A 21,339-nucleotide genomic window follows, 5' to 3' on the forward strand; every position below is an offset into this window, starting at 1 on the left:
GATAAATGAGTCAGTCAAGTTGGCGCACTTCTGGCACTTTCAATAGTAAGAAGGAAAATAAAGGCGCATTTCCTTACGTTTTAACCAGCAAACATGGGTTTCTCCTGCCCTTTTTGTGTGCAGAATGAAAATGAAAGAAATCAAAGTTGAAAAAAGTGATTTTAAAGTTAAAGAATGGTCCTTAGGTCCTTTTGTTAAATAATAATAAAATATAGAAACTGTTAACTATAATGACCATATAGATATAATAAACATTATGAAAAAATGAAGGAGTGACGAAGGCTAAATAGGCATTAGTAGGCAAAGGATACAAAATGGAAAAATGCTTTAGACACATGTCAGAAATGACTCACTGTCGCAGTTCAGGGGTAAAACCCCTTGCACGAATAGTTGGTCTGTGTCCTTCAGCCACGTGTTTGGCTGCATCATAAGGTTCATAACTTGCAAAAGGTGGTTCCCCTTCAAGCATCTGCTCCAAGTAAGAGTCAATCAGAAGTAGCTTCAAATTATATCACTTTAAACATCTACTTTGCAAGAAAGAAATATTACCTCATACAGAATCATAGCAAAGGAGAACACATCAACCTTCTTATCGTATCTCCGGTGTTTGAAAACTTCGGGAGCCATATAGCGGTCTGTTTTTGCCCCAAGCACATGAAAATCAGAATAAATTTTGAATAGAAATTATCGCCATTCTTTTTACATAACTTTTAAAAACACTCACAGCTTCCAGTTTCACCAGTCATCTTGTAAACATCATGAGAATTCTTGACCTTGATAAGCTTACTCAGTCCAAAATCCCCAACTTTCAAATGGTCTGCACTAGAATTGACCAAAAGAACATTCCTGAAATTTTAGGAAATAGTTTCAATATGAAATATATAAAGATTTTATAAATTCGATATATATTCTTATCTTCTCGATAACAAAGTTTTGTCATTCTGGGAGAGCTGAGAAGAGCAAAATGCATGTCAATTTCCTGTAAATAAATTCCTTGAGATTTTGTTGTGTGTGTATTATGTCACCACCGATATATAAATACATATTTCCTACATAGGATACAGATAATCAACTTACCTGGCTTTAGGTCTCGATGAATTATAACATTTGGTTCATTGTGAAGATAGGCCAACCCTCTGCAAGCAATATTCGTAGCTTTGACATTAGCATAGTAATTAGATTAAGCCGGACCCGTGATTGCAATGACTTCTATATTTTCTAATGCTAGTTTTGTCAGAAGAAATTGAATGCTTTAAGTAACATCCTCATATTAATGACGACAACGACAATAACAAAAGCTATAGGGTATGTTTGGTTAAGCAATTAGGGAGGGTAAAAGTAGCTTTTATGGAGCAAAAGTCAGATTGAGTTTTATTATCATGTTTGGCATCACTCTTGGTTATAAGTCATTTTGCCTAAAGAAGCCACTTAAGTCATAAGCTAATTTTTATGGCTTATGAACTATGCAAAAGCACCTTTCAAAAGCAAAAGACTTTTTACCCCTATGTTTATGTTGTTCTTATACTTCTCACTACATATTTCTTGTGCTTCCCAATCAATTTTTAGTTATTTATTTTTAATACTCTTTTAAATAAAAAATAATTTTCAACAAAATTTTTATAATATTTTTAATATTATTTTTCATTTTATATCTACATAAATTGTGTAGAGTAAATCATTCAATTAATTATGTAATATTATTTGGTTAAAAAAATTACATTACTACGATTTTTAATATAAATATACTTTATTCATTAAATATAACTTGTTCCTATTAAAATAATTTAAAATTACTATATTTTTTAGGAAAATTAGGGAGAAGGACCTAGAAAAAATAGCATTTATTAGAAATGATCATAAAAATCATAATTATTTAGAAGGACCAAATACTAAAATATAAATTCAAAAATACTAAATTACCCCTAACAAAACCTCCTAAATTACCTCCTACCGTTATGGGTTTTTTTTTTTTTTTAAGAAACTAAAACTAAAACCAAAACCACCCATCATCCCCACGTCCCTGTATATCCTTTATTAATTCAACCTTTTTCTCATCCAGATTGGTATTGATACCATCAATATTTCATTTAAGTATTAACATAGTATTTATCGATCTTTTATTCATCATTACGTTTCTCTGCCTAAATTCATATTATCAACACTAATATCAACAAAAATCTTTTCACTAAACAAAAAACTAGACTTTTTATATCTTGTCAGAATTATCTATGTAAATTTATGTGATAAATATAAGAGGAAATATTAAAAGATTTAAGGACGATGAAAGAAATTATATTTCACTTACAAAAATAACAACAAGGGAATATGCCCCTAAGAAATTAATCTGTAAGCAAAGAATAGACTAAATGTAGAAGATGTTAAATTTTCTACCTCATATATATCTTAATAATTAGTATACTAACATGTTAAAAAAGCATTACCCCCAAAAAAAATCTCACTATTACTTGTTTATATTGTGATTTATCATAAATTTTGTTGATTATAGGGAAATTTTTATTGACAATATTTTTTTGCTTACAAACAAGTATTTTCTAAATTCTGACGGAGGTAATCAAAATTTCACATGAAAGATATATATATTATTTGTCTTTTATTTTATTAAAATTATATGTATTTTTTATTTTTTTAGAACTTTCATAATTTCTTGTAAAATAAAAATAAATTATACAAACTTTCTTTGATTTATTTAAAATTAGTTAACTTTTCATTTTACTTTCTAGATATGTAACCTTTTTTTTAACATATATAATAAGTTATAAAAAAAATCGCAATAACTTTTTATTTCAATACAACTTTGTGCCGATTCTACAAATAAAATTCTAATTTTGTAGTAACCGAATAATACAATATATATTTAAGTAAATTCTAAAATTTGACAGAAACTCTGTTTAATTTAATAAAGTTTATAAATTCATAGTAGTTTTAATTTATAACCAGAGTGTAGGAAAGAAACAAGGAATGTGGGTCTATCAAAAAAAAAAAAAAACAGAAACAAGAAATAAGAAATGTGGAAGGAAATTTAGGAGGTGTGGCTTGCGGCAATTTAGTAATTTTAAATTTATATGTTAATATATGGTTCTTTTAATAATTACAATTTTTACAATATTTTATAATAAATATTATATTTTCTAAGTCCTTCTCATTAATTTTTCCTATTTTTTAAATTCATATTTTTTATTATTTTTTATTATTTAATAAAAGTCATACCCATTTTTGTCATTCTACAAGGCAAACTTACTTACCCAATCATAATCCAAACAATTTTTCTACTTTACAAACTAACTTTTATAAAAGTCAATCCAAACATAAATCACATTACCCAATCTATCTTTTACCCAATCTAACTTTTCTAAAAGTCAAATTAAAAATAAATTACTTTTTCTACCGCCAATTCAAAAGGACCCATAATATTTTTGAATATATCTTAGGAATATATATAATAAAATATTTGAACAATTATGAAAAAATATTTTGAGCATATTAAGCTAATTCTTAATACACATAAAAATGAATATAGGAAATAAATATACATAAAATGGGGAGAGGGGCATAGCTGATTTCACATTAAAAAGGGGCCAGCTAAGGTATTTTTGGGAATCATTAATAACAGCTAAGAAAAAGGAATATTTATAGTGGTGATATAAAGCATGATGCAAGTTAGAGTGATGTAAGGAAATAGAATGGGCAGTCAGATATAATTCTAGAATAAAATGTGAAAATAATGTTAAACGATAAATGAGTGAGTTGTTTCCTTAGGGCCTCTGGGGGTAGGAGTCAAGGGTTTCTAGAAAGGACACAGTGTGCTTCATTTCCTTCGCTGCTCTATTGTTGGGAGGATTCTTATCCTCCCCCCATGTAAGTAATCTCTTTTCCTTTTTTTGAGGGGCTTAGGAAAAAAGGAAAGGACGAGCATAAAAGGGGGGTAAAGACATACCTGGCAATATCCAAAGCAAAGTTGACAGCAGTTGAAGGACTAAGTGTGCCTTTTTCCTTGAGATACTGATGAAGATCACCCTGCATATTTCCCAGGTAAGTTTATTGTACAGAAGCTAGACGCAGAATGTTAAACTGAAAGCAGATACATGCATTCACATACCCCTCTTAGATACTCAGTAATTAACAAAAGGGGCTTTTTATCAGTTACAGCTCCAAGAAACTGGACTATATTAGGGTGTCGAACCTTCACTAGCAAATTAACCTCATGCCTGAAGTCCTGGCTGCATTGAAAGTCAAACCCACCCAAAAAGAGAGGATGAGTGATTGCCACATATGACATCACAGAAAAATCTAGAACACAGGTAAAAAATGTATCGCTGCAAAAGTATCAGCTTAATAACAGTATGTCTCTATATCCTCCATGGCCCATGGCACAATGGAAGAAGAATTGATTACTCTTCCCTGAAAGGAGAGTAATTTAAACTAACAATAAGCACAATTAGCAAAGCAGATTAGTTAGTTATTTGAATGGGTCTTCATAGGCTTGAAAAGCAAGAAGAATGAAATTTACATCACCAATCTATCATCTGAGAGAGATGGAAGAATGCGTTTGACTGCAACTGGTGTTCCACGCCAATGTGCCTTCAAAATTTCACCAAAAGATCCCTGCAGAAAACATGCAGAACCAATAAGACTATATTTCATATGCAAACGTTCATCAAAGGCTTAAATTTAAAATGCAAGGGGAAAGATAAAAGCTATAAGGCGAAAGTAAAAGAGTGGGAGCAACAAACACTACAAAATATAAATGGCTCTGCTTCTTTTATCAATCATAAATAATCTTCAAGACTAAATTACCGCCCTTTTATGATCACCAGACAATGAAAAACCAATAGAAAGACGGCCAAAAATTATACTTCAAATAGAAAACAGCCAAATTTAAATTATGAAACCAAGCTTGTTTACAAAAGCTATAACATGCAGCTTTAGCTCCTAAAAGAATAATAAGGTTGATATGTTAGAATAATATATGCTAAGAAACACATGAAAACCAAAACTCAAAAATGGCTCGGTTTCTTTTATCAATCATTAATAATCTTCAACACTCAATTATTGTCATTTGATGATCACCACACAAGAAAGAATCAATAGAAAGAGGACCAAAAAGTTAGTTCAAATCGCCATGTTATAACATGAAACCAAGCATGCTTGCAAAAGCCATAGCATGAAACTTTAGGCCCTAAAGCATAATAGGGTCAACATGTTATAAAAATATGTGTCAAGAAACACAAGAAAGCCATGACTCTGATGCAATCAAACTGTTTGCAAATATAGCATGCACAGTCAAAATTTCCCAATTGATCAGCATAATCCTAGCAAAATTCAATGTCAAAGACATATAGAATAAGTAAAGGATACCTTTCCAATGCGAACTGAATTAGTGAAGTCCAGCTCAGAAGGGTCTATTTCCCAATCACACTTGTTAGGCAGTGGAGGAGCAACAGGCTTTTGTTCAAAATGACTCCCACTTTGACCCTGTATTATCAATGATTAGAAATAAAGACCCGTAAAAGTAATAAAAGCAACTAATGAACAAATAGCAGAATTTTCAGTGTTAGGTAACGAAGACTCATAAAGATCAAGCTGCTAAGCAAATGGTTGAAGTAAACAAAGTAAAATTAGCAAACTGCAACTTATCGCCCACCTTAACCTACTTTAATGCACACAAAAGTAGCAAAAAGGAAAATTCTTGAAGACAGACTATCAAGGCCAATATAAAAGCACCGTAACCCCCAACTTCAGACTGGTTCTAACAAGGCTCCAATCATTATGGAAGCAATGACAGCTCCAAAGCAGCTAAATATCCACATGTTGCTTAAACCTACAGGTTGGAATCAACGTATATAATGCACTAAATGGTTTTGAGGAGCCACCCGTTAATTTTGGAAAAGGATGGGCGGCCTATGTTTAGATGAACTGAGAGCATTTAAAACAAAGAGGAAGAAGTTATCCTATTCCTTAAGAGTAAACAATAGCTTAAGTTTATTTGTCGGGTTAGCTTGCCTTGGCTCCAAACCTCATGATTGTGTGTATCAACTTTGACAAAACATGTTATCCAGCTTCCGTTGTCAAAGCAAAACTTCATAGATTGGTCCATCATTGTTCAGGTGTGTGAAAAGGGTTGTTCCTCCTTTTTTTTTCTTTGTTATATTTTTTACCCCTATTATTTTCTTATTTCCCAAGGTAACCTTAGCTTCTGCTTCGCTTGAGATCTAAAACCTCCTTCCCTCGTGGAGAGGGGGGAGAGGAAAAGGTTAAATTGCTCACTACATAATCTTTTTATGTAGAAGGAGAAGTCAAGACAAGAAAACTTATGATTTGCTTTTAATAACTTCTAAAGATACGAAGTTGAGAATTAGAAATGAGGCTTATCGACTGATGTGGAAATATATATATCACCCTGCAAAATATTGGCCCATGCCAAAAATAATGACTTGGCAAGACAAAATGATAACAATACGATAGCCGCTTGCGCAGCGGCCATACCAACTACAGACTCTAACTGCAAGTTGAGAAGGGTATTTAGGAGTATCAGCAGAAAGTGTGTTTGCAAAAGACACCGTGCTGATAAATCATAATTTAACAAAATAGCATTCAAAGTATTGACAAGCAAAGTAAAACTACCAAAAAAGAAAAAAACCAAAGAAAGAAAGGAAAAAACAAGTTCCATGGTCCCTTTTTAAGAGAAAAGCAAACTTACAAAAGACAATCCTCCATGAGATTTTAAAAGCTCCACCATGGTAAGCCTCTGAGCGCCTTCTGCATCAGCTAGAGGCTGTTGGGGGAAAAAAATCGAAGTTTTAGACATTCATAAAGTTCAGAAATTTTAATTGCACAAAAAGAATGGAGTTCTGTGTCTTAATTAGGAAGAAATGCAATACAGTGTTTTTCCAGCGATCTTGCGCGTTGACATCGGCACCATATTCGAGCAAGCACTTAGCAACATCGACCCAACCATGAAGAGAAGCCACATGAAGAGGGGTACGATTGTCATAATCTCTGGCGTTCACCAGCGTCCGATCCTCCTCCAGAAGCTTGCGAACAGCAGTGGCGTCGTTTTGATGGGCATGCCACAAGATCAACGAGGTGCGATTCACTCTGGCCTTATCCTTCTGCTTGTCCCTGTCCGGCTCCGAGGTACAACCGCCGGACGAATCGGCGCCGGCAGTGGAGTTCTCGGAACTCATGGCGTGGACGGACGGATCTGATGGATCCAGTGGCCGCAATTGTGGGAAAGTATCAAAACAATGAATCAGAATTGAGTGAGGGAAAAACGAAACGCTAGTTATTTCGGTTATTGTCGGCTGTTGGATTTTGTGGCTACTTTTTTGGTGGTAAAGATTTGGATTGGCTCTGATTACCGTAGGAATCGAAGCACGAAGTGGAACGGGGAAGTCTAGTTTCTGTAGGATCTTAGGTGTCAACTGTGAAAATGTCGGCTTCTGTACTTTAGCTAGTATTTTACCTGCGACTCCCTCCTCCTTGGTCTCTCCTTTACCTGGGAAAATAACTGTACAAGTAAATTATTTATGCAGCCCGTACCAGAAAAAAAAATGTTGGATTTATAAATAATTTTAATATGTCAAAATTTATTTTTTTGTCATAATATGTCAAATTTTTTACAAAAATAATCATCATCACCTATTTATCATTTTAAAATTTAAAAAGTATTTTATAATATTTTTTCGTAATTTTTCTCATCAATAAAATTAATAGTTAATAAAATATAATAATATTTTACTAAAATAATTTTGTTTATTAAAGCATTTTAAAGAGTTACGAAAAACACTTTTAAGAAAAAAATTGTGCCAACAAATTATTTTAGGTGCTGAGTGATACTAAAAAAATATTTTAAGATTCTAAATACATATAATATAATAGACTTTTTTTTGCAGCTAATGACATGGACAAAATTGCACTGAAAATATACATTAAGAGTAAAACAGTACTTAAACAAATATTGTAAAGGTAAAGTTGTATCAGAAAAAAGGTTGTGATATTGAATGTAATTAAAAAATAACAAATGTCATTTTATAAAAAACACCCACCCAATTTATTAAAATAAATTAAATTAGGAATAAAGTGCATTTTGTATTCCCAAGTATTTTTGTAAGAGCACCTAATATTTTAAAATATTTTGTCATATAATTTTTCCTACAAAATTTTTTGTCAAAAGTAATTTCACTCCTAAATTTTTTTTTTGGCAATTTCAGCCCTATAATGTTCCATACTCAACTTTTCAGTCATTTTAAATTTTTTCAATTCCATATCTATATTTCATGTATTAAATATTAAAAATAATAAAGATTGATAAGTTTAAAAAATATTTAAGATTATTAGTAAAAAATTAAAAAATTTACTATTGAAAATGTTAAAGATGAGTATTAAAAATATGAAAGACAAGTACTCACAATTAAAAAAAAAGCCAATGAAACAAAATTAACTTGGATAATACTTTAGCATAAAATTGCACTAAAATAATTATTTTATGATATTGAATATTTAAACGTTATTAAAAAAATATTTTATGATATTGAATACATTTTATTTAACATGCTTTTTAAAAAAGTTAACAGTGGGGTTCAAATTGCTCTGACAGAATACCTTAAGGACAAAATTTCTCTTAAAAACACTTTAGGTGACTTAGTGCACTACAAATTACTTCAAAATATTGGATGCTCTTATAAAAATAATTTAAGATGCTAGATGCATTAACTTATTAAATTAAATAGAATAGCCAAGAATGTTTGAATTAATTTTGAAGAATAGATTCTAAAAAAGATAAAATAGATTAGAGAAAATTACAAATAAAGACCCTCTAATATGTAAAATTGTGATTTGAGATCTTAAATTTAGAAAATAACAAATAAGGACCCAGTCTCATTTTTGTAAATATGAAATCGTGGTAAAATGTCTGAAATGTCCCTCAACTAAGTGACAAGTTGACTATGGAAAATGACAAGTTTACTTTAGCGAATGACAACTTTAGTAGATCAAATCACAACTTGACTGAGGGTATGTCAAATGACGAGTTGACTGTGGGAAATGACAAGTTCACTTTAGCGAATGACAATTTTCGTGGACCAAATCATAATTTAACTGAGAGACATTTCAGACATTTCAGACATTTCATCCACATTTCATATTTGCAAAAGTGGGACCTACTCCTTATTTGCTATTTTTCAAATTTAGAATCTCAAATCACAATTTTACATATTAAGGGGTATTTATTTGCAATTTTCCCAATAGATTATGTAAAAAAAGTAATATTGATAAATTGAAAACATTTGAACCATTGTAATTAGAATAACTTTTTCATATATACATTATTAAATTACAAAAAACATAAGCTAATGTGATATTTAAATACTAAAATAATGAAAATGATTCTTTTGCATTTTTTACATAATAAAATATGTTAAAAATTTAAAAATTATTATACCAAAAATGAATAAAAAATTATTGTTGCTGATCAATGTTAAAATAAATAGGGTGTTTTTGAGATAAAAGAAGCAGCTTAATGGCAACAATGGCTTGGACATTTTGAAAAAAAAAACAACAACAACAACTATTTATAAGTGATTTACATAAAACCATGGTTTTTGCTCTCAAATCATGAAATTGATTTCTATCCCAAACACCTTTGAATTAGTTTTTTTCAGAGGTAATTTTACTTAGTATGAAGTAAGGATCTGGGATAGTATTTTTTTAGTGAGATGAGAGGAGTTTTTTCTCGATTATGTAAAAGTATTTTTTTAAATAATTTTAGGGGTTACCACCCCCTCCACATCATATATAACATCATTTTGAAAGTGCCATGGTAATATGGGCTCAACCTGCTAAAAATTAACAGGTTAGGTTGATAAAATGCAAGTTTATTTTGAAGTGGACCTTTTTAACCCACATCAACCTACCACAAGCTAGCTCTTCTTTTTTTTTTCCAGTTTTTTGGTTAAATTTTAATAAGAGAATTGATCATTTTCCCTCTACATAACTAAAGTGTTAAATATGATCAGTTTTGATGATATTAAATATTAGAGCAAAAAGTTTGCATCAAATGTTTATTTCATGCTTTAACTAACTATTATACTTAATGTTACTATCTTGTGTAGTTTGGTCAAAAAAAGAAAGGAGTTATCATGAGATTAATTCAAAAGAAGAAAAACAGAGATAGAAGAAATAAGAACTTATAAGATCAAATAGGAATATCAAAATTTAAGTTTTTAGATGTGACATTAAAGGTCACTATGCTCAATGAGAAGTTAAAGTGGCTCAATTGGAAGTTAAAATGGCTCATTTGAAAGTTATATTAACATACTTTAAGTCACTTTTCATCTAAACTCGAATACAACCTTCAAAGATGATCTTTTACAAGTGTTTTTTGAGTTCATTATCGATAAACACATTTATCCATAACCTTTTCGAAAAATCACTACTCTGTAATGCTCTTCATTCATCTTTGACACATGTTAGGTATTTCAATAATATCTACTAAACTACAAATCCATTTGAGGTGAAACTTAATTCATATGAAACTAGACTCAGAACACAATCCATGAACACAAAGATCAACTCCAATGCGTTTCATATGAAGGAGATATTCTGCTCGAAAGATGATATTGAGGTTACACACGCTTTGTCCCTGATGAAGATAACTTTGAAAGTACAGTGCATTTTGGGGTGAGACTTGTTGCATTGGAAAGTAGACTCGGAGAACTTTCTGGCAATAGGTCATTGCAACATTTAGAGTTGAATTGAAAGACTTATTATCACTCAATTGTTTATTATCGATAAAGTCATCAATAATCCACCTTATTGTTAAGCTTTTCGATATTTCAATAATTTAGCAAAGAAAAGACTTCATTTTATCGAATTCCTTATCATTAACATGTTTTATCAATAACATCTTCGAGTTTTGTACTTCACAAGCTACAGCTCAAGTTTTTAGAACTTTTAAATCGAACTTGATTTTGATGTATCGATCTCTTTATCAACTTATCAACAAGAAAAGTTTCAAAAATTTTCCAAGTTTTGAAGTTCTCAGGTTCCTTATTGAGTTTGTCTCAAATTGATTTCAGAAATTGGTTTTACAAAATAATTCTTAAAGAATTCATCAATAAGATTATCAATAATTAAGTTTATCAATAAGCATATTGATAGAACCCAATTTTTATATGGCTTTCTCAAGTGTTTTCTAATGTTTTGCAACACTTTTACTCTCATTATGCATGCATTTATATCCATTTAATTACATTAAGTCATGCATTGCATTTTGCTGTTTAAGGGATAAAAAGGGTCATTTTTTCTCTTCTAAATATTCATTGCCTTGATCTGTAATCAGTTGGTCTTTACAAAATTCTTTGTTGTGATTTTTAGGAAATTGGAGAAGGACCCAAGAATCATGATGGAGCATGGATGGAGCCAAAATGTTACAAGGACCAAAACACAAAAGTTGGGAGTGTTCTGCCTTCCCAGGTCGCGACATGGACTACTTAGGTCGCGACCTAGATGCCCTTTTAATGAAACTACGCGTTTTGGACCTGAGTTAAGATGAGAGCTCTCTGTCTTCCCAGGTCGCAACATGGAACCTCTCAGGTCATGACCTAACCCCCCTGAGTCGCGACCTAAGTGCGTTAAGTGAAGCTGTACATTTTGGAATAGGTTTCTGAGCTTCTATACCTAAGGAGGGCAGCCACCACAAAAGAGGATTCTTCCATTCTGCAGATTTGCACAAAGTTGAGCCACCATCATCTCCTCTTAAGTCTCCATTGATCCTACACCCAAAACTTCTATTTTTCTTCATCTCTTCATCATTTTCTGTATTTCTAAACCGATTAAACCATTCCAACACCCTTCTCCATTTTTCCAACCTTATTTTTAGTTTTAACCATGACTATTCATTCCTGGAGCGATTGCAATTGGTTTGAAGGCATGAGAGGCTAAACCCTTAGCCTCTTGGTGATGGAAGACAAAGCTTGAGTTCAAGGACTTAATCGGGGAGTTTTCTTTCTATAGTCTAAACCTTTGTTTAATGTAATGTTGAATTTTTCTAGATTTAGGAATTTTCTGCACTTGAATCAAACTTGGTTTATGATTGTAAATTTTGTGTTTAGAGTATTCTATTGTATTTGGATTGGATGATGTTAATGTTAATTAATCTATTTAATATTTCAGTTTGAATCCTTGTGTTCAGTTTGATTATCCGTGATTATTGTTGATTAATTTGTGTGCTTGGTATTCTGTGGCTATCGATTGACAACGACATTCAGAGGGCATTTGCATCTTCATTCATTTACACTCTAAGTGGTTTTCAGCAATGTCTTAAGAGGTGTTAATTAACTTTGATTAAAGTGAGTTTTTATTAATTAAGACATTGGACCTAAGTGATTACTTGGGATTTTCTTCAGATCTAGAGGTTTTCTAAACTCCCAATCATTCTAAATAGCAATGATAGCTGAGCTTTCATCATCAAGAGACTGTTTAACCATAATTCCCTTTTAATTCAAAACATTTCTTCATTCATTTTAAATACGAAAAACAGTTAACTTTCTGCACTTTATATTTGTTGCACCACTTTTAAAACAACTAAAACCCCTCTTTTTTACAATGTTTTTTGAAAACCAAGTTAGACTAGGATTTCCAATAACAAGCTCCTCGAGAAGAACAACTAGTTGCATCCCATACTGCATTTTATCTAGTGCAACTCTCTTTCTTGACAATCCGAAAGGTGACAGTCCAGCATATTGATCACATATCAATCACCTAAAATGGACCTCTTTGTGTTTACTTTGGTATTTATCGATAAGATTATCAATAAATCCTTTTATCGATAAGGTTATCGATAATTGCAATACTTTGACAAACTTTCTACCTTTAGGTTTTTTGAAAAGGTTCACGATAATTATATCTTGTAATTTCAAATATTTTCGATAGGATTTTCGATAAAATTGTTTATCGCAAATGAATTTCAAGCTTTCACTCCAACTTTCATATCATTGAACAATTATTGATAAAATTTTTGATAATAATGATTGTCAAGTTCTTCATCGTTAAATAGTCTTTCAATTTTGATATTTGATTCTTTAAACTAACTGAGATTTACTTGTTTAAAAGTTGATTATTGATCATCGTTTGCTTATCTTTGCTACTATGAGTTACTAATGACATATTTGAGCAAAATTAATGTAGGATTAATTGCTCAATAGGAAAATGATGATGATTAGTTATTTTATGTCAGAAACTTCCAACGTCTAGCTTTAACAGTCATATTCTTCAAGCCAAACAAGAAGAAGATAACCGACAGTGAAATGCTCAATATCAACTATAACTAGAAGGGGCATTCAAAGTCAAGGTAATAAAGAAAGCCTGAGCTTATAATGTCAAAGTGCTGAGATGACAAATTAGCATATCTTATTTAAAGCTCTATGAGAATACTCTCTTTCCTTGTGTTTCAGAGATTATGCACATACAATTATGAGATAGAAAGAAGAGTTTTCTATGTGCTTAAAAGTTATTGATCATTTCTTTGCGAGAAAAAATAATTGAGTTTCATTCTGATCATCATACTATAATCTTACAACGTGTAAAGAGGAGTGAATCCTTATGGGTGTAAGAAGGAGTGCTTGCCACAGTATGAGATTGTTATGCATTCTAGTGGTTTTGAAGTGCTCAGTTTAAATTTGAGGGAGATAGTGGATTGAAAATCTCAAGTGGAGCCTAGGGACTAGCCGTAGGTTTATGGAGAGACCGAACTAGGATAAATCACACTTTGCATCTTCTCTTTCCATACATCTTCATATTTCCAACTAAACTATTATATCCTTATGGAGAGACTGAACTAGGATAAATCACAGTTTGTATCTTCTCTTTCCATACCACTTTATATTTCCAGCTAAACTACTATACTTCCTTGATTAAGCTTTTGTTGTTCATTATTTTTATATTCTAAATTTCTTATGATTTTCACTATTGCGAAATAGTTTTTTATTTTAATAAAAACCTTATTCGCCCCTCTTGAGTGATTAGCTATTCTAACATATAGCCTTATATTTTGTTAGAAACTTAATATTCTAAATTTGATTTCTTGTTTTTATTTTACTATTTTTATATTAATAAAATAAATATTAAAAATAAATATTTTTTTATATATTTTCAAGTTTTGAGGTTAATTTATTATATAATTATATGAAAATATAAAAATAATTAAAATTCAATCTATGGAAATTTATAATTTAATTTAAAATTTTAAAATATATATGTAAAAAATTGTTTGAAAAAATGTGAGTTGGTGTGCTGGGTTAGCTAAATTATAGCCTGCTAGGTAGTAGGCCTATTCATCCCGACTAAGAGTGTTCATGAGGCCCAGTAACTGGTATGCCCGTTTAAACCCACCAAAATAATGCCCCACCCAGCCCAAAAGATACAGCCCAAAAAAAAAATGAGTATTTTTGGACTGGGCTATTCGTGGGCAGGGTCGGGTCATGGGCATGGCATGTAGCCCTGCCCATTTGGCCCTGCCCGAAATATATATATATAATTATTTATATTATAATATATATTTTTTTAGAATTATAATATATATAGCATAATGTTAATATACTATATTTTATTATACTTCAATAACAAAATGAACATTACTTCCTTATATTATTAGACTTCATATTTTTAAAGTTCTAGTTTTTTTTTTTTTAAATCATACCACCTTTTTTAACTTTTTAAAATTATCATGATGCGTACTATAATTGTGTTTTAATTTTTATATGTTGATATTACTTCATATATCATGAAATGATACTAATTATACCAATTTGAATGTAATATATAGATCTCTATAAATTATATTAAACTATAAGTTAATAATATAATTGAACATGTTAATATAGCTTGTATTTTTTTATATGTTTTGTTATTTTCTCAGCTTTGTGGAGGTTGATGTAAATCATTTGGACTTTAAGACTTTAATTACAATTTTTTTATTGTCTTATTTTTAATAAATTATGGATATTGTTAAATTCTTAAAGTATGGATATCTGTTAAGACATATGGCAGTTTCATGACATAAGTTATAAATTTAGGCAAGGAAAGCCCGCCCTGCCCTGCCTGTAATAGCCCAACCCAAAATAGTATGGGCTTCTACTAGGCAGGGCCGGGCACCGGGCTACATTTTGTAGCCCGCTCATCTTTCGAGTTGGGCATCGAGCGAGGGTCTTGCCTTGCCCAGTTCTGCCCATGCACACCCCCTATCCAACTCATATAAGTTGCAACACGTGGTGAGTTGGCCTGCATTCACAGCTCTAGTGTTAGGAGGTGTTTGGATGAAACCAAACCATAGTTTAGAGAATAGTTTTTGATGAATAAATTCTTGGGAGAATAGATTTTGTGAAGAATAGATTTTGTGAAAAAGTGATTTCGATAAAATGAGAGTGTTTTGATAGTTGTTATCAGAAGCACTTTTTATATGTGCAAATTATTAAAAAGGCATAAGTTAATATGATAATTACATAAAAGATAGATTTTATAATATATTTTAATTTCAAGGAATAAAATTGTTAATAATATATTTTTTACCAACATAATTAATAATATATAAGATAATGTAATTAATAAATAATTAATATGTGTATACATATTTATAAAATATAAGATTAAATATGTTTATAAAAAATAATTGAGGGGTGTTAAAATCATACTATCGTTGAGATCTATTCTAACAGGTACAATCATACTCTCTAATTTGAACCAGAAGCAGAATGGATTCACTTCTTTTGAAACCATAGTTTTAAATCTAAAATCATGATTTCTATTTTTTCTCTGGTGTTTGACAATTTTTTTTGCCCAAACTAGTTACCCAAAATTCAGTGGAACGTTGCACAGTGATGTTTATTCAGTGCTCGAATTCTTTTCTAGAGCCCCTGCATCATTACTCGAATGTAGTGTTAAATGAGCAAGGGCTACCGCACTCTCTTAGACAGAGGCGGCTAAAGAAGTTGGTTCATGAGACCAAGATTAGATTTGGCACTTGAAATATTGGGACGTTAAATGAGACATCTATAGAGGTAGTAGGAGTTATGAGGGACAAAAGGATTAATATCTTTTGCCTCCAAGAAACAAATGGATTGAAGAAGTTGCCAAGGAACTTAGAGAGTATAAACTTTGGTACATAGGAAAGGTAAGTGCAAGGAATAGTGTTGGTATCATCATTGATGGAACATAGAAAAAGAATGTGGTTAAAAGGTTTGATGACAGAATAATATCTTTAAGAGTAATTGTCAAAAAGGATACTATCAATATCATTAGTGCCTATACACCTCATGTTGGGGCAAAGACACACCTTAAATATAACTTTTGGGAAGATATGGAGGGGTTGATTCAAAGCATACCACTCGAAGAAAAAAAATTTATCAGTGGAGATCTTAATGGACATGTCGGCAGGGAAGCAAGACAATTTGGTAGGGCTCATGTTGGTTTTGGTTTTGAGTAGCTTAATAATGGAGGACAATCTATTCTTGACTTTTCTCTTGTATACAATCGCAAGATTGTCAACACTTGTTTTAAGAAGCGAGAGGAGCATTTAATCATGTACAAGAGTGGGGACTCAAAATCATAGATTAATTTCTTTTTGGTTAAGAATCCGGATATACGATTGTGTACCAATTGCAAAGTTATTTCTAGAGATGGTGTGACTGCCCAATATAGAGTACTTGTCCTTAATATACATTTTAAGAGTATCAAACAAAAGTATCATCAAGTGATAAAACCCAGGGTTAAGTGGTGGCAGTTAAAGGGTGAGAATCAAGAGTTATTCAAAAGGAACTTTTTAGAGGAAAGAATATAAGAGTTATAGGGAAATGCGAACGTGATGTGGGAAGAGATAGCTACAAGGGTTTGTATGGTAGCTAAAGCAATTTTGGGAGAATCTAAAGGTCGTGGTCAGAGAAATAAGGAGACTTGGTGGTGGGATAAGAGTGTGCAAAAGAAAATCAGATAGAAAAGATATTATTTTAAAGCCATACATTTGTGCAATAATGTAGAAAACTGGGAAAAGTATTGTTTGGCTAAAAAAGAGATGAAGAGAGCAGTGAGCAAAGCACATACTAAAGCTTATAAGGGGTTTTATCAGGAGTTAGGAACAAAGGTAGGAGAAAGAAATATTTACAAGATTGCGAAGCAAAAGGAGAGGAAAAAGAGAGATCTACACCAAGCGAAGTATATAAAGGATGAAGATAGGAAAGTGCTAGTTATTAACAATGATATTAAGGACAGATGAGAGACTTACTTTTACAAGTTGTTTAATGAGAGAAGCGATTATGCGACTCAAGACTTACAGGACTTGCTAATTAATGAAGATGATCTAAATTTGGCTTTTTACCGCAGGATCCGCATTGGAGAGGTCAAGGCAGCTCTACAAAAAAAAGGACAATGATAAAGCCGTTGAGTCTAATGATATTCTTACTGAAGTTTGGAAATGTTTTGGCAATGAAGATGAATTGTAGCTAACCAAGTTTGTTAATAAAATTTACGCTCTACGAATATGCTGGATGATTAGAGGAGAAACATTTTAGTTTCTGTTTACAAGAATAAAGGAGACATTAAAAACTATGCAAGCTACAGAAGGATAAAACTCATGAGTCATATAATGAAATTGTAGGAAAAAGTGATTGAATATAGGTTGAGATTAGAGACTTTTATTTCAGAGAACCAATTTGGATTTATGCTGAGGAGATCCACAACTAAAGCAATCTATTTATTAAAAAGGTTAATAGAAAGATATAGGAGTAAAAAAAGGATTTACATATGGTTTTTATTGACCTGAAAAAAACTTATGATTGTGTGCTAAGAGAAGTACTGTGGAAGGTTTTGAAAAAGAAAAGTATACGAGTTGCTTATATCAAAGCCATACAAGATATGTATGAGGGGGTAACTACTAATGTAAAAACGCCTGGAGGTGAGACAAATGACTTCTCCATTAAGATTGGCCTACATCAGAGATCTTCTTTGAGTCCTTACTTGTTTAATATTGTTTTGGACATTCTAACCAAACTTATTTTAAAAAAAATCCCTAAGTCCATGCTCTTCATAGATGACATAGTTCTCATAACATAATCAAAAGAAAAGATTGACTCTAAATTGGATTTATGGAGAAGGACTTCGAAGTCAAAAGGTTTTCGTTTGAATAGGAACAAAACAGAATATATACATTGTAATTTTGAGAAGAGACAGGGTAATGGTGATTTAGAGGTAAAGATGGGGGGATCGAATCATCCTTCAAGTATCAAAATTTAAATACTTAGGATCTATTATACATGAGGATGTAGAAATTGATAGAGACGTTTCTCGTAAAATACAAACTGGCTGGTTAAAGTGGGGGAAGGCTACTGGAGTTATTTGCGCTAAAAAGGTACTCAAGAAGTTTAAGGAAAAATTTTATCAAACTGCTATAAGACCAGCTATGTTGTACGGTAGCAAATATTGGGCGATAGAAGAAAAACAAGAGCACAAAATTAGGGTAGTAGAAATAAGGATGCTAAGATGGATGTGTGGTCATATAAGAAAAGATAAGATTTGAAATGAAAATATCAGAGCAAAAATTGGTGTGGCACCTATCCAAGAGAAAATGGTTGAAAGTCGCTTAAGATGGTTTGGACATGTGCCAATAAGACCATTAGAAGCCTCGATGAGAAGGGTAGATCAAACAATACGAAATCCCATAAAAAAGGATAGAAAAAGACCGAGAAGAACGCTCAATAAAATCATTGAACAAGACCTCTTAGTCAACAACATATCTAAAAGCTGGGTCAATGATAAAGCATGGTAGTATAGTGTGATTCATGTAGCGGACCCTTCTTAATGGGATAAGACTTGTTGTAAAATTTTGTACGGACACTCATCTATTTTGCTTTATTGCCAAAAATGCTTTTATATATATATATATAGAAATATACAAATATATTTGTAAATCAACTTTAATTTTCATTAGGGCCTGCATTTCATTTGAGTAGTTAGGGTTATTTTATGAACGTTCTTCCAAATTAACTTCATTTTGGGCCAAAAAGCCTAAAGTGGGATTTCAAAATCTCTTAAAACCTCATTAAAAATTAAGCCTCATTTATGGGACTTGAATAAAATTCTCTCCAAGAAAAAATGTGACTGTCACATTTCTCCTTTAATATGGTTAGTTAGTTATCGTAAATAAATATTATCTTTTTTAAAATACCTCTATTAATCATATGTACTAAAACTATTTCTTGATGGAGACTCCATAACATATGCAGTTATATTAAAATTACTTAGAAAAAAATAAATAAATATTAGAAATAAAGTGACTTGAGATCATATATTTAGAATCGAATTGAATCTCTAGCTGCCCTCATACTCCTCCGGTCCTTAATATAAGACCCAATTATTAAGTTGGTTTTGGTCCTAAATATAAGACTTATTTCTCATATTTATCAGTTTTCTCTAAATTATCCCTATAGATACTTCCTCAAGTATAATCAAGTAGAAAAAGGAGAGGGGTATTAAGAAAGATGATTATGGTGTTTTAAGAAAAATGTGTCACATTTCTTATAATTAACAAACTTATCTAATTTCCTTAATTTAATCAAATTAGTTAAATAGGTCTTATATTAAGGACAAGAGGAGTATTAAATATCAAAAGTAATATATTGTAGATTTTAGAATATATGAACGACTATAGAGCTTTCAAATAGTAAAGCATGAAATATAAAAATAATATAAAGAAAAAATTAAAACACCTTTAGCACATGCCCTCACTACAACATAAGCCAGCAATCTTTAAAAACAAAACAAAAAAAAAGTCTTTTAGCTGCAAAGACTTTTAACTGCACAAAAAAAACTAAATGAACAGTCACAAAAATACCTCAAAAACCATCTTTTTTCGAGGCTATAGGGTATAGACATTGAAAAGTTTTCCCATCCAAGAATTATGAGATATGATGTTATCATTATACATAAAAAAGATCCTGAAAATCTCATTCTTGAATAATATCAGCATCTCAACAACTTTTAAGGCTAAACAAACTGGAGTTATTAGGCATGACGAGGGGGAGAAGAATCAACTGTGAATCAAATAAACACAAAATAGTTATCATGCTCCTGCCTGAAATAGTATTAAGAAATTGATTCTATTAAATAGCAGCAATAAACACATTATGAATAATTATGAGGCTTGCTTAGGTGACCAAGATAGACCATGATATAAATTGGTCAAGGGCTCAAAATTATAATTATAATATACTATAACAAAAATTGCTAATAAACCTTCACTTACCAATTTATTAATTCTTTTATTTAAAAACATATTTTTAAAATAATATTAGATCTTTTATGAACATATGATCTAGATTCCAATCACCGTCCCCGACATTTTCTTAATAAAAGTTGTTTCCAAGGGACGAGGGACTCAAGCTTCATCCACACATCATGCCTAAAAGACTTTTATGTGTGATGTTCTGGGATATCACAATAAAACTGTTTAGGGGGGAAAACGTTTATGTGTGACCTTAAGCTTATAAGTTAGAATGATCTACAAAAATTAATTCAAATTTGAAAAAGAGGTCTGAGCCTGTTTGGTATGAGAAAAATAGAGAGAATGGGAGAAAAAGAAAAATTTTAACGAGTTTGATTCAAAAAACTGAAGAAATGTGGTTAAGAACTTGAAGTTTTTTTTTTTTTTTATATGCAAAAATTTAGGTGAATTGGGTCCCGAAAGCTCACCAGGACTAGGATATTCCTCCAGGTTCAGAGAACGCTTACAAAGGTACTTATAAATCGCCCACCAACAAGATCCTCATATCGGCAGCGGGATTCGAACTCACGAACTTGTGGGTTATGAACTGACTCCTTACCAACTGAACAAACTCTTATTGGTATTTGAAGTTAATTTTACTTGTTCTTTATCTTATATCTTTTTTTTTTAATCAAAATTTTATAACCCCACTTTTCTTTTCTTTTTTATTTTTTAAATCAGCTCATTAAAATGTTTTCTTCCCTCCCTTTCCCCCCAATTCCCTCATATCAAACATAGATGCCATGATAATTGCTATGATCAAACCCCTGCCAAAGCACAGACATCTAAGTCCCAAAAAGCCTTCAACTTCAGGCAATAGTCATCATTCTATAGGCATGAAGAAGGTTCAAACATTCTTGTTCCTACAGATTTGATCTGCTCAGAATAAGAATTTGGAATTCATAAACTCCAGAAACGCTAGCAAACAATGTCACAAAATTATTCTAAAGGCAAAAGGAAGTCCTCTGTTCAGGCGACCCGTGACCGGTCGCCCTGTTCCAGAGGAAATATGA

At 31.4% G+C, this 21,339-nt stretch overlaps 1 pseudogene; it reads right to left on the reverse strand.

Annotated features, from left to right (window-relative positions):
- Nucleotides 1-349: 349 nt before the first annotated feature.
- On the reverse strand, nt 350-7,386 carry LOC114741471 (integrin-linked protein kinase 1-like; annotated as a pseudogene).
- Between the last annotated feature and the right edge of the window lie 13,953 nt (nt 7,387-21,339).

The sequence above is a fragment of the Neltuma alba genome, unplaced genomic scaffold, assembly GCF_004799145.2.
Source record: "Neltuma alba isolate B1F8T4 unplaced genomic scaffold, ASM479914v2 tig00003406_pilon, whole genome shotgun sequence".
Classification (NCBI taxonomy): domain Eukaryota; kingdom Viridiplantae; phylum Streptophyta; class Magnoliopsida; order Fabales; family Fabaceae; genus Neltuma; species Neltuma alba.